A 15,760-nucleotide genomic window follows, 5' to 3' on the forward strand; every position below is an offset into this window, starting at 1 on the left:
TGGCTGCTTTATGTGATGTATTGTTGTCTCTACCTTCTTACCCTTTGTGCTGTTGTCTGTAACCAATAATGTTTGTACCATGTTTTGTGCTGCTACCATGCTGTGTTGTCATGTGTTGCTGCCTTGTTGTCTTAGGTCTCTCTTTATGTAGTGTTGTGTTGTCTCTCTTGTTGTGATGTGTGTTTTGTCTTATATTTATATTGTACTTGTTTTATTTTTAATCCCAGGCCCCCGTCCCCGCAGGAGGCCTTTTGCCTTTTGGTAGGCTGTCATTATAAATAAGAATGTGTTCTTAACTGACTTGCCTCGTTAAATAAAGGTTAAAATAAATACAATATAAAAAAGCATGGTGGCTAGGAAAAACTCCCTAGAAAGGCTGGAACCTAGGGAGAAATGTAAAAAGGAACCAGGCTCTGAGGGGTGACCAGTCCTCTTCTGGCTGTGCCAGGTGGAGATTATAACAGTACTCATTATAGATTAGTATATCAGAGAAAATCTTACAAAAATCTTAACAGGCCCTTGATCATTTGGTCATGTGCTGCAAAGAAACATCTAGTTAAGCTGCAACTGGCCCAAAACAGAGTGGCACGTCTTGCTCTTCATTGTAATCAGAGGGCTGATATAAATGCTGTGCATGCCAGTCTCTCTTGGCTGAGAGTTGAGGAGAGACTGACTGCATCACTTCCTCTTTTCATAAGAAACATTAATGTGTTGAAAATCCCAAATTGTTTGCATAGTCAATTTACACACAGCTCTGACACACACTTACCCCATCAGACATGCAACCAGGGGTCTTTTCACAGTCCCCAAATCCAGAACAAATTCAAGAAAGTGTACAGTATTATATCGGGCCCTTATTGCATGGAACTTCCTCCCATCTCATATTGTTCAAATAAACAGAAAACCTGGTTTCAAAAAACAGATGAAGCAGCACCTCACGACACAACACCTCTCCCCTATTGGACCTAGATATTGTGTGTATGTATTGATATGTAGGCTGTGTGCCATTTTATATGTATGTAGTTATGTCCTTGAGCTGTTCTTGTCTATTAATATTCTGTATTATGTCATGTTTCATGTTTTGAGTGGACCCCAGGAAGAGTAGCTGCTGCTTTTGCAAAAGCTAATGGGGATCCCAATAAAATACCAAAATACCATGGGCGCCATCCATAATGTTTTTTTGTTTTTGTGTGTGTCAATTTCAACCAGCCCACCCAATTTAAAAAATAGTCTAGCCCATCTGGCATTTGCCAGAATTGCCAGATGGCTAATCTGCCCCTGTTTGAATTAGACAACTATGTTAAGAATCACTGTTGTGTGGAAGGGAATGGTAGAGGGAAATTGAAGTCAGATGATAGTCTTTACCTCCAGTACTGTTGTCATGTTAGGAGCCACAGCTCAGGGGGGCTGGGATCTAATCTAATTCACCTGATTGTGCCCAACTACCCACACATGGATCACTCAATGTACATCAATAAAGAACTATGGGCCTAGTCACACAAGTAGTAATTAGATAAATGTGAATTAAAGTCAAACCGATTGCAACACTCACAAATAGATTCTATGGCATGTTTTATTGCTGCCAGTACCAGCATGCTTGTATTATATTAACAGGAGACACTTCACATGGTGTAGCTGTAACCAAACTGTTTTGGATATTGCCAGTTAACGCTCAAAGCACAAGTGTAGTATTGTGGCTCTCATGGCATGCCTACCACGTTCTCACCATCACTCCCAAATGTCAACCCTGAACCCTTAAGTCCCAGCCCCAGCCCCAGTCCTTGGCTGCCCTTACCGTAACCCCAGGTCCAGTCCACCCATCTTCTTCCCAACCCCTCAACTCCCCACCCCTCTTCGCTAGTCCCCAGCCCAATGCATCCTCGTCCCAGCCCTCATTGCCTCCCTCTCCTTCCTCTAACCCCTATCCTACCCATCACCCATCACCCCATCCCATCGCTGGCCCACATCCCTGGGCTCCCAGCCCAGCCGATAAGCCCGGCCAGGGGCATAACGCTGCAGCTGTCTGGGCACTACCAGGGTCTACAGTGCTCTTAAAGCCTGGCGCTTACCGCCCCCACAAATACAACCAGGACAGAAAGGTCAGGTCACCCAGCCCCCGTCATCACCAGCCCACCATTAATCATTTCCCACCAACAGGGCCATGGAGCCGGACCCTCCCCGGACCCTCTACGGGTCACACCAGAGCCCAGCTGATCCTATGGAAGGAGAGAACCTTTGAACCGGCGTCAGGTCCAGAGCTCCACCACACTGACATGGATCCTTTCCCAGAGATGGCTTTGATGGTCCTGTCGTGTCACTAGGAGGAGGGACAAAATTAGCAATCATAGGTGATAAAGATTGAGGAACTCATTTCGGAGAACATGACCTTGAGAGGGCCGGTGTGGGTGCAGGCTTGGGGTGGGTGCGGGCCTTTGTTCCAGGCATGAGCGTTTAATTAAAGATGAGTAGAATCAGATGTACTACTACTTGGCAGAAGCAAACGTCTGAACCCACCCCAAGCCCTCACCTTCACCAAGCCTATACCTACACCAGCCCTAACAGAGTAAGATTGCCCTCCTGAATCTATCATGCTCATCAGTCTATAAGGGCTAAACAAAGGCTAAATATGTTGCATGCTAGTTAGCTTGCAAGCTGCAAAACAGTCCCTCGTGATCAGGTGTATCAATGTATACTGAGCATTGTATTCACTTCTAGCTTCATGCCAAATGGTGTTCTCTCTGTACAAACATGTCTCTTAAAAACATAGATTAAATGAAATCATCTACATCAGGCTGCGGGTAACAAACACATAATGGCTTTGACATTAGATTTGTCCCGATAGAAGTGGTCAAGTCAAAACAGGACAGGCTCATAATATGGCCACCTCATATGACTGGCATAATTTCATGTAACTTGATTTAGTTTTTTCCGTAAGAATTTATGCCGGATATAAATAATTGAATCACTTTGTTGGAAGGGGAGCTCCTCCTACAGCCACAACACAAACAAAGTCATGTGGCAATTCATTCAGAAATGTAACTTGGTATGAATAAAAGTTGGATTTCTCCTCATTTTAAAATTCTGTCATAAAAAGCCCATGTTCAACTTCATAAAAAAACACCTTTTCCTATCTCAAGAGGTATAAAAATGGAAAAGAAAATGCTATACTAAGTGCCTATTAAGTGCCAAATAAAGTAACAGGGTTGACGATTTCATCTTAAATCAGCTATAGATCCCCTCGTGACAGGGGTAATTCCTTGTTGTGTGCAACAAGGAGAGGCAATTGAATGCAAGCTTCACAACAACAAAAAACTCAAACTTTTCTAGCCTGTCTATCTACGGGTAACAGGGTTGACGTGTTATTATAATGGTAATAATACATTTCATTTGTAGAGGTGCTTTTCATTACAGAGTTATCTCAAAGCTCTGAGGAAGAAAACAAACATTATATACAATAAAAACGACATGCATTTAGAATCAAGGCAGGTAAAATAGCAATAGTGGGCTAGGTGCTAAATACATTTTAGATTGAGACTAGGACTATGAAAAAGAGTCTGTAGAAGTGGGTTTTAAGTCCCATTTTAAAAGTTCAGAGTGAAGGAGTGGCTCTCAGATGGTCAGGGAGAGCATTCCATGAGCGAGGGGAAAGGAAGCAGGAGACTCGGTCCATAGTTCGGAAACGTGTCTTGGGGACTTGAATCAGTACGTAGTGGCTTGAGTGGAGAGTGCGAGGGGGCTCGCTGATTGAGATTGCTGATGTAGGTGGGGCTTTAAATACAAGCATGAGGATTTTGAAGTCGATCCTGTAGTTGACCGGTAGCCAGTGGAGTTGGGCCAGGATTGGGGTGATGTGGTTTGACTTCTTGGTCCTGGTCAGGACTCTGGCAGTTCTGTTCTGGATTAGTTGGAGCCTCTGTAGTGATTTGGCTGGGAGGCCCCCAAACAGTGCATTGTTGCAGTTAATCCGAGAGAAGATGAAGGTGTGGATGAGTTTCTCTGCATCGGGCTGGGAGAGTTGTTTTTAAGACGGAAAAATGTTTTACAAATTTGTTTTATTTGGGCATCGAAGGACAGAGAAGGATTAAACTTGACTCCTATGTTGGAGATTATCCACAACTCGATCAGTTTTCCACCACAAAACACCAGAAAATGGCCAAAAGAGTAGAACCAGCACGTCTGCTTTTACACCATGATTTGACTGTTAGATGTTCAATGTTTCTTTTGAAACAAATATTTTAAAAGGAATAGTTTATTAAAATGAGAGTTCTGTTCATGTAACAGGGTTGACCTTAAAATGAGGGACAAATGTAAATGAAATCACTTAATTACATGGAATAAATGATCATCTTCAGAAATGAGTGTCAAAGCAACACAAAACTAGGGCTTCACAGTGATGGAGACATTTGGGGATTAAGTTCATCTTCCTAGAAGTGACAAAGGGTTGACGGAGAGAGATGTCCAAATGCTTCATTTTGGCACTTCAGCAAGCCTTTTTTCATATAAAAAAAAAATATTTATTGAATTCTCCATGTGGTCTAGTAGAGGGCACTTAACTTTATATAACAGGCTTTTAAAATTCAATATTGGTGCACAATTTCTACTTATGATATCAACATGATGCAAAGGGCAATCTTTCTGTGGAACGACTCAGCTATGAAAGTCCCTAATAGAAATTCCCTAACTTTAGATTTGAATTAGATCCCTATTAGTAAATGGGTGTTTATATGAATGCTTTCAGGTTTGACCACAACAGAGAGGACATCAGCCCTGAAACAGGGATACCTAACATGATACTCGTATATCATACTGTATATAGTCTTGGCCAAAAGTTTTGAGAATGACACAAATATAAATTTTCGCAAAGTCTGCAGCCTCAGTTTGTATGATGGTAATTTGCATATACTCCAGAATGTTATGAAGAGTGATCAGATGAATTGCAATTAATTGCAAAGTTCCTCTCTGCCATGCAAATTAACTGAATCCCCCAAAAAACATTTCCACTGCATTTCAGCCCTGCCACAACAGGACCAGCTGACATCATGTCAGTGATTCTCTCGTTAACACAGGTGTGAGTGTTGACGAGGACAAGGCTGGAGATCACTCTGTCATGCTGATTGAGTTCAAATAACAGACTTGAAGATTCAAAAGGAGGGTGGTGCATGGAATCATTGTTCTTCCTCTGTCAGCCATGGTTACCTGCAAGGAAACACGTGCCGTCATCATTGCTTTGCACAAAAAGGGCTTCACAGGCAAGGATATTGCTGCCAGTAAGATTGCACCTAAATCAACCATTTATCGGATCATCAAGAACTTCAAGGAAAGCAGTTAAATTGTTGTGAAGAAGGCTTCAGGGTGCCCAAGAAAGTCCAGCAAGCACCAGGACCGTCTCCTAAAGTTGATTCAGCTGCGGGATCGGGGCACCACCAGTACAGAGCTTGCTCAGGAATGGAAGCAGGCAGGTGTGAGTGCATCTGCACGCACAGGGAGGCGAAGGCTTTTGGAGGATGGCCTGGTGTCAAGAAGGGCAGCAAAGAAGCCACTTCTCTCCAGGAAAAACATCAAGGACAGACTGATATTCTGCAAAAGGTACAGGGATTGGACTGCTGATGACTGGGGTAAAGTCATTTTCTCTGATGAATCCCCTTTCTGATTGTTTGGGGCATCCGAAAAAAAAGCTTGTCCGGAGAAGACAAGGTGAGCGCTACCATCAGTCCTGTGTCATGCCAACAGTAAAGCATCCTGAGACACTTCATGTGTGGGGTTACTTCTCAGCCAAGGGAGTGGGCTCACTCACAATTTTACCTAAGAACACAGCCATGAATAATGAATGGTACCAACACATCCTCCGAGAGCAACTCCCAACCATCCAGGAGCAGTTTGGCGACGAACAATGCCTTTTCCAGCATGATGGAGCACCTTGCCTTAAGGAAAAGGTGATAACTAAGTGTCTCAGGGAACAAAACATCAATATTTTGGGTCCATGGCCAGGAAACTCCCCAGACCTTAATCCCATTGAGAACTTGTGGTCAATCCTCAAGAGGCAGGTGGACAAACAAAAACCCACACATTCTGACAAACTCCAAGCATTGATTATGCAAGAATGCGCTGTCGTCAGTCCGGATGTGGCCCAGAAGTTCATTGACAGCATGCCAGTGCGGATTGCAGAGGTCTTTAAATGAAGGGTCAACACTGCAAATATTGACTCTTTGCATCAACTTCATGTAATTGCCAATAAATGCCTTTGACACTTATGAAATGCTTGTAATTATACTTCATTATTCCATAGTAACATCTGACAAAAATATCTAAAGACACTGAAGCAGCAAAGTTAGTGGAAATTAATGTGTCATTCTCACTTTTGGCCACGACTGTACACACATCTCCATATCTCTTTTCTAGTCAAATCTCCTTTCTTTTTCTGTCGTTGTGATGCTGCAGTAAAGTGGTGGAGGTCTATAAATGAAGGAGAAAAGCCCTGGTCATTTAACCCAGCATTGTGTTCCCTGCCTGTTAAATCCCTGGCTAGATTGGTGGAATGGTTCTGCAGCTGGTTGGATGCTTTATTTAGGAACACACAGTGCTGCCAATTACTATAGATGCTGTTCCCTTTGTCAGACACAAAGAAGAGGCCCACACATATTAAGACATCGCTCTCTCTTCTCTGTCTCTCCCTATCTTCCTGTATCCCTTCTCTTCTCTTTCCCCCTCTTCTCCTGTCCTTCCCTCTCCCTCTCTCTATCCCTCTTCCCTGCTGCCCCAAATCCCAGTTCTCTCCCCTTCCCCTAGTCTCTCTGTCTCTCCCCTGCCCCATATCCCAGTTCTCTCTCTCCCTTACCCTAGTCTCTCTGTCTCTCCCCTGCCCCAAATCCCAGTTCTCTCTCTCCCTTCCCCTAGTCTCTCTCTCTCCCCTGCCCCATATCCCAGTTTTCTCTCTCCCTTCCCCTAGTCTCTCTGTCTCTCCCCTGCCCCATATCCCAGTTCTCTCTCTCCCTTCTCCTAGTCTCTCTGTCTCTCCCCTGCCCCAAATCCCAGTTCTCTCTCTCCCTTCCCCTAGTCTCTCTCTCTCTCCCCTGCCCCATATCCCAGTTCTCTCTCTCCCTTCCCCTAGTCTCTCTGTCTCTCCCCTGCCCCATATCCCAGTTCTCTCTCTCCCTTCCCATAGTCTATCTGTCTCTCCCCTGCCCCAAATCCCAGTCCTCTCTCTCCCTTCCCCTAGTCTCTCTCTCTCCCCTGCCCCATATCCCAGTTCTCTCTCTCCCTTCCCCTAGTCTCTCTGTCTCTCCCCTGCCCCATATCCCAGTTCTCTCTCTCCCTTCCCATAGTCTCTCTGTCTCTCCCCTGCCCCAAATCCCAGTTCTCTCTCTCCCTTACCCTAGTCTCTCTGTCTCTCCCCTGCCCCATATCCCAGTTCTCTCTCTCCCTTCTCCTAGTCTCTCTGTCTCTCCCCTGCCCCAAATCCCAGTTCTCTCTCTCCCTTCCCCTAGTCTCTCTCTCTCCCCTGCCCCATATCCCAGTTCTCTCTCTCCCTTCCCCTAGTCTCTCTGTCTCTCCCCTGCCCCATATCCCAATTCTCTCTCTCCCTTCCCCTAGTCTCTCTGTCTCTCCCCTGCCCCATATCCCAGTTCTCTCTCTCCCTTCCCCTAGTCTCTCTCCCTTCCCCTGCCCCAAATCCCAGTTCTCTCTCTCCCTTCCCCTAGTCTCTCTGTCTCTCCCCTGCCCCATATCCCAGTTCTCTCTCTCCCTTCCCCTAGTCTCTCTGTCTCTCCCCTGCCCCAAATCTAAGTTCTTTCTCTCCCTTCCCCTAGTCTCCCTGTCTCTCCCCAGCCCCATATCCCAGTTCTCTCTCTCCCTTCCCCTAGTCTCTCTGTCGCTCCCCTGCCCCAAATCCCAGTTATCTCTCTCCCTTCCCCTAGTCTCCCTGTCTCTCCCCTGCCCCAGGTCCCAGTCCCTAACTTCTGTCTGGGCCATCTGACACGTCTGGTGCAGAGGGTAGCCAGCCCCCCCCCCCCCCCCCCCCGTCTCAGCCTGCGTTTATCTTATTAATTCTGTCTGCCGGGAGGCGAGGACAGCTGTGGCGGTGACACACTGGGAACAAGGTCCAACGCAGAGGACATGGATGCCCCAAAGCTATGGAAGTGGTTAGAGAAGGGGAGGAGGAGGGGTGGAGATGAGAGGCGGAGGGTAAGGAGATGGGGAGGAGAGAAGTGAGAGGAGGGGTGGATGAGAGAGAGATGCAGGGGGCTGGATGGGGCGGTGAAGGGCCCTCTTGTGCCTGTCATCAAACGACAAAGCCGCGGGGCCAGACAGATTACCAGGACGTGCGTGGACCAACTGGCAAGTGTCTTCATTGACATTTTCAACCTCTCCCTGACCGAATCTGTAATACCTACATGTTTCAAGCGGACCACCATAGTCCCTGTACCCAAGGAAGCGAAGATAACTTGCCTAAATAATTACCGCCCAGTAGCACTCACATCGGTAGCCATGAAGTGCTTTGAAGTGCTTTGAAAGGCTGGTCATGGCTCACATCAACAGCATCCTCCCGAATACCCTAGACCCACTCCAACTCGCATACCGCCAACAGATCCACATAAAACACAATGTCAATCGCACTCCACACCGCCCTTTCCCACCTAGACAAAAGGAACACCTATGTGAGAATGCTATTCATTGACTACAGCTCAGGGTTCAAAACCATAGTGCCCACAAATCTCATCACTAAGCTAAGGAGCCTGGGACTAAACACTTCCCCCTGCAACTGGATCCTGGACTTCCTGACAGGCTGCCCCCAGGTGGTAGTCCCCTCCTGTACTCCCTGTTCACCCACAACTGCATGGCCAAACACAGTTTGCTGACGACACAACAGTGATAGGCCTGATCACCTACAACGATGAGACAGCCTATAGGGAAGAGGTCATAAACCTGGCAGTGTGGTGCCAGGACAGCAACCTCTCCCTCAATGTGAGCAAGACAAAGGAGCTGAACGTGGACTACAGGAAAAAGCGTGCCGAACAGGCCCCATTAACATCAACGTGGCTGTATTGGAACGGGTCGAGAGTTTCAAGTTCCTTGGTGTCCACATCACCAACAAACTATCATGGTCCAAACACACCAAGACAGTCGTGAAGAGTGCACAACAACACCTTTTCCCCCTCAGGAGACTGAAAAGATTTGGCATGGGTCCCCAGATCCTCAAAGTTTTGCAACTGCACCATCGAAAGCATCCTGACCGGTTGCATCACTGCCTGGTATGGTAACTGCTCGGCCTCTGATCGTAACACGCTACAGAGAGTAATGCGTACGGTCTAGTACATCACTGAGGCCAAGCTTCCTGCCATCCAGGACCTATATACTAGGCTGTGTCAGAGGAAAGCCCAACAAATTGTCAAGGACTCCAGTCACCCAAGTTATAGACTGTTTTCTCTGTTACCACACGGCAGGCGGTACCGGAGCGCCAAGTCTAGGACCAAAATGCTCCTGAACAGCTTCTACCCCCAAGCCATAAGACTGCTTAACAATTAATCAAATGGACACTGGATTATTTACATTGACCCCCCCCCCCCCCCCCCCCCCCTCCATTTGTTTTTACACTGCTGCTACTCGCTGTTTATTATCTATGCATATTCACTTCACCCCTACCTACATGTACATATTACCTCGACTAACCCCCGCACATTGACTCGTTACCAGTACCCCCTGTACAGTATACAGCCTCGTTATTGTTATTTTATTGTGTTACAATCATTTTTGACCTTAGTTTATTTGGTAAATATTTTCTTAACTCTTTCTTGAACTGCGTTGTTGGTTAAGAGCTTGTAAGTAAAGCATTTCACTGTAAGGTGATGTTGTATCCGGCGCATGTGACAAATAAAGTTGGATTTGATTTGACTGCCCCTCTGCACCCCCTACTATTTTAGTGGAGAGTGTGGAAGAGTTGGGGTGGTTAGTGATGGAAGGATAGTTTTGGCCTTAGACCACCCCTCATTATGATAATGGGTTTGTTTGTGTTCTTGTGATCTGGTATCAGCACATTATTGGAGACTGAAACATAAGAGCCACCCACAGAAAATCAATCACAGAAGTAGTCTGTGGTCCGAGGCGTCTGCTCCTGATCACATTGAGTCTTCCTGTCCATTGGCAGTGAAAACAACACCATAAAGGTCAGCATTATTTAGGATCACCACCCTAATTATTGGTCAGTCATGAGGGGGGAGGAATGTAAAGGTCACATGCAGTAGCATAGCATTCCTTTCCCTTTTGGTCAAGTCCTTATCCTATCCCCCACTCACCTAACATACCCCACGCTTCTCCAATTGTACTGCTACTAGTGTGGACGCATCCTCTGGCTGCACGGCATTGATTATAGTGTTATCATTATATTACATTGACCCAGTGCAGGGGCTGTTGTGTAGTATGTATATGGGCTAAGGAGAGGGCCATCCATATAGTCTTCAGTCGTGTTTCAGAACATTCCGAGGTCATTTTCTCGGTCTTGCTCCCCTCATTGCTATATTGATGCAACATGATTGAAGAGTTGAAAGCAAGGATGCCAATACTTAGTGTTCATGACAAACCTTGGCTTCCAGAGAGTTACATTTTTTTCAAGAAAATAGATTTGAGCACATTCAGCAGAGAACATCTGATTTCCAGGGGATTTCAGACTGGACCTAATCACTATGTTACTATTGCTCTCCTCTTCAGAACAGGGCATTTACTGTGCAAGCGCACCTGAATACGGTTCTTACAGGGGCCTGCCCAAATTAATTCAAGATCTAGACAGGTTTGCTGAAAAAGAACCCTACCACCTAACTCATCAGAGAATTATACTTGTTTTCTTGAAGCTAAAGCACAATCACATTTTACCAATTTGCTATCGCTTTCGAAGAAGAGGCGGCCTCAAACGTTGGTATTGAGACTGTCTTTGTTGAAGTTATGTATAGGTGTTTGTGTGTGTGTGTTGACTAGTTTATTCAATGCACTATTTATATAATGCTGTACTTGTTCGATGGTTTATTTTGTTTAATGGGCAGCACTGACTAACTAAAAAGTTGTTCAATGTCTCCCATAGATGTCGATGAATGATTTCCATGAATGTCTCAATTGTGCCACCAGAAGCATAACCAAGACTGTTAAACATGACACTGCTCTTCCTAACAAACTAACTTTACCACTCAGGTGCACTCATTTTGATCTCATGCTTCCGTATGGCCACCAACTCTGGCCTAGTCTTGAGAGTAATTTTACAAGTCTCAGGTGACTATGTCAACCTAATCTAGGGCAATCTAATTAGTGTGCCCTACATCTAATAAACTGGACCAGGTCAAAGTACATTTACCTTGGCATGTACCACCTGTGGTGGACAGACAAGATTTAGACATTGAAAAAACAAACACCACCTTAACAAATGATGTGATTGAGCCAGAAGCATCAGACGCGCCCACGCACACACATCCAGTGGGGTATATCAACTTCCCTTTCATTCCGTTGGTCAATTGGCTCCAATCAGATCTTTTCGATTTGATGAATGAATGAATGAATACCTTGTTCTTTGTGGAAATATATCTTGATGTAATTAGATATATACAATATTATCCATCCTTGAGGAGCAAAATTACATGAAGATAACCACCAGACTTACATGAATGAGCTTTTAGTCTGAGTAAGCAGCTAGACTCACTACAGAGCCTCTTCCCCTGTTCTCTGGAGCCGAGCCAAACTCCTACATGCACGATCCTATTGGAGGTTTCTCTTGTGTAGCCTATCACCAGACAGACTATCACAGCCACACCATATGGTTGTATAACTTCTGCAACCAGAGGAGCTCACTGACACTAGAGGCCGAATTTAAAGAGTATTTTCCATCTGCACAAGGCCAGCTACAGGAACCCACCTGCCCATTCACAGAGTGGTGGAGACGGGAGGCGATCATTTGAGGCCATCCCTGGAGAGGCTGTGGGACGGTGTGTGGAGTGGGTTGGGTACTGATGGATGGGATTTGGAGGGTTGGATCCCTTTGCGTCATAACTGTAACCTTGCTGTGTGAGTTGAGTCTCCTAAGTAGGGCATAGAGGCAGGGATATACCCCTGTCCCTTCTCTGTGGCTTCTGGCATAGTGAGATGATCTTAGGAGGTCTCACTAGTACCCCAAAACAGGAATAGGACAGGGGTAGACCCATATACCACAGAAGAACCCTGCTATGGTGATACATCCCCCTCTCGGTCTCGCTTTACGGATAAGTAGAGAGTGACGACAGGCCTGAGGGTAGGTAGGTAAGTATGGAGTTACAGAATATATTTGTATGTGTAGCTAATAGTGGATATTGTCGTCAAGGTTCAGGCTGTGCACGTAGGGCCATGCTAATAGTCCTCTCCTACCTTAGGACAGATTGAAACAATCCTATAGACACACACACAGTGGATTGTATGTAGGTTAAGTGCAGTTTTTCCAATTCCATTTCAATGACAAACTTTAACTGCCCCTAATAGTGGCATGCTCCTATTTAGTGTACACTATCAAAACTCACCACAGTCCCGAGACGTTGCATTGATCATGAGTCCACTGTACTGATAAAGGAGAGGTTCTAAATGTCTTAATCAGAGAAACAAAGTATCTAACTAAATAATACTTAACTAATATTAAGTAATAATATAATAGTAATAATATTAAGTAATATTTTTCGATAGTATTTCTTAAGGAATTGGAAGTACCCCCTTTCATCAATTGAAAGTACCCAGTTATATGCCCATAGATGTGGTGCGACATCTCATCCAGGGGAATTCCCTTTGTGACCTGCCACTAGACGTTCTTTAGTTGGAACACTATCTCCAGATTGAATTTGGTCATTGAATAAAGTCCATTTTACCCAGTCATTCCAGAACAAACTATTCAGAGAACTGCAGTTTTAAGTAATTGTGACAAGAAACAGATATGTGTGGACATATACACTGACTGCACAAAACATTAGGAACACCTGCTCTTGTCATTCAATAGAATGACTAGGTTAATCCAGCTGAAAGCTGTGATCCCTTATTGATGTCAGTTGTTAAATCCACTTCAATCAGTGTAGATGAAGGGGGGGAGACAGGGTAAAGAAGGATTTTTAAGCCTTGAGACAACTGAGACATGGATTGTGTGTGTGCCGTACAGAGGTTGAATGGGTAAAGACAAAATATTTATGTGCCTTTGAATAGGGTATGGTAGTAGGTGCCAGCCGCACTGTTTTGAATGTGTCAAGAACTGCAAAGTTGCTGGGTTTTTCATGCTCAACCGTTTCCCGTGTGTATCAAGAATGTTCCACCACCCAAAGGACATCCAGCCAACTTGACACAACTGTGGGAAGCATTGGAGTCAACATGGGCCAGCATCCCTGTGGAATGCTTTCGACAACTTGTAGAGTCCATGCCTTGACGAATTAAGGCTGTTCTGAAAAGGAAAACGGTGTGCAACTCAATATTAGGAAGGTGTTCGGAATGTTTTGTACACTCAGTGTTGAATCCCACATACCAGCACGCTTAGATACACAGATGACTGAATCTCACACAAACACATGTTAATTCCTAATTTACTTTCCCTTCTCTATTGTTACCATAATGCAACAGGCCCTTTTCCTAAATAGGACAAGTTCACAAAAGGTACTCCAGGACAAGAATACAAAGGAAGGGACAGAGGGGGTAAAGAGGTTAACATACAGTAAGAGAGAAGGATGAGTCTCTCTTGATGATTTTGTCATGGATTCCAGAGTGCTGCTAGTTAAGATCTGATTTCTGCTTATAGACTTTAACTTCTTACTGGACACTTTGTCATCTTTGTCAGCCCAGAGCTCTAATGTATGAGAGTGCCCTCCCCTATGTATACTGTCAAATATTCAGCCAAATAGCATTTGCCATAACTGGGAACTGGAGAAGGAATCTCCTTCAGTGGAGTAGATTCATCATATCATCATATCCAGTCAGTCATTCCCATTGGGACAGGGTGTATGTCACCACCCAAAGACGTATGGGCTCCTTGGTGCCAAAGCAGGTGTCCAGCCTGGCCAAACCATAAGTATAGCTGCAGTTAGCCGCTGGACTCCCAGAACTCACTCAGTGAGGTGATTTGGAGAAGCTGCTCAGTGGTGGATGGGTATGAAATGGAAGATCTCCTACTAGGATACAGCCATGGGAGGGCAGGTGTTGACGTGGGCCAAATTAGTTACTTAACTATGATTAATTGGTCGATCCTTATCAGGTTCCCCAAGGGCAGAGGGGCCTGAGGTTGAGAGGGGCCACATCTATGACTGATGCACACGCACACCCACGCACGCACACCCATGCATGCATGAACGCATGCCCCCCAATTACACCAATATGAATTTGATAAATCAACCAATTATTTGCTTTAGTTGTCCATGTATTGAACTATTGCAGTAAAACGTTTTGTTATAATGCCTCATTGCCACTAGAATGTATCAGGGCATAGGAATGGACCAATAGTAACCACAAGATCTAATCATCCTATCCTTCCCTGTTGTGATGCATCACGAGAGGGAAGGATAAGCAGAGTAAGCTGTGCCCAATTTGGCTTTGTTAGGATTTAATAAAAAATGTTTACCCCCCCCTGTCAACTAAAGCAAATAATTGGACAAGTCCAGCACAAATATAATCTTGGTTTATAGTTAGAGTATAGTGCACTCTGTAGGCATTGGTGTACATTACACAAAATATTGTAAATGCTCTGTCAGGGTGTATGTATTATGAGTGTGTATTCTGCAGAGACAATACAATCATCAATATTCTTCCAAGGTGCTGAGTGAATTGCATCGAGGTGCAATGAAAACAAAGTGTTGATTTTTTTAAGTCATTTCAATGCGGTAAAGTTTTTCTCGATCGAGTACAAGCATTTTTGGGATCTGTGTTGAAATGTATCTACAGCAATGACCAAATGTTCAAATACATCTACCGAACTTCTGATCATTTTCTTGCCTTTGTGCTTGAGCAGCATATCTTAGACCCCCTTTTGCTGAACTTTAAATATTAATGTCATCCATGAACAAAAGAAATCACTGCTAAGTGTTTGTTCACAGAATATTAGCACAAGGTTTTCACTGGAAGAGAAATGTGTGCAATTGTGTTCACTGTTTCCAGCAATCAGTAAATAGTAAATACTAGTGCACCAAGTCTAAAATCACCCCATCAGTGTAATACCATGTACTATATAAGGAAAGATCTAGAGTCTAGACAATGGGGACTGTAGAATTTGTATGATATTTTTGATATGCAAAGATGCAGAGAATGAAGTTGGGTTTTCTTCTAGTTAGGTTAAGTCATCATCTCCAGCACTGTGACCTTACATTATAGTGATTTCCTTTGGTGTGGATTGAGGCCTATACATTCATATCACTTGTGTTTCTCCGTTGTGTTCAATTTTCCTTATTTCTATTGTGGATTGGGTTTCTGTGCGCCAATGGAAAGTCTACGAAACTATGAGCAAACCAGCCTACGTATTTAATATGTGGAATTTTATTGTGAAGCTACAGATGAATGAATCCTGCACACAATGTGCTTTTATATTTTATAATATTTGATATGTAGGAATCTCTTTGGTGAAACGTTCATAAAAGGAGAGTAATTGCCAATATTCTGCACCTTGGATAGTTGATCATCATGGTTTAGTGGGGTGGCAGGTAGCCTAGTGGTTAGAGCATTGGGCCAATGACTCCCAGAGAATCCCAGAGTTGACAAGTTAAAAAATCTGAACAAGGCAGTTAACCCACTGTTCCTA

The sequence above is a fragment of the Oncorhynchus mykiss genome, chromosome 22 (genome assembly GCF_057628025.1).
Source record: "Oncorhynchus mykiss isolate SJ-2025 chromosome 22, ASM5762802v1, whole genome shotgun sequence".
Taxonomy (NCBI): Eukaryota; Metazoa; Chordata; class Actinopteri; order Salmoniformes; family Salmonidae; genus Oncorhynchus; species Oncorhynchus mykiss.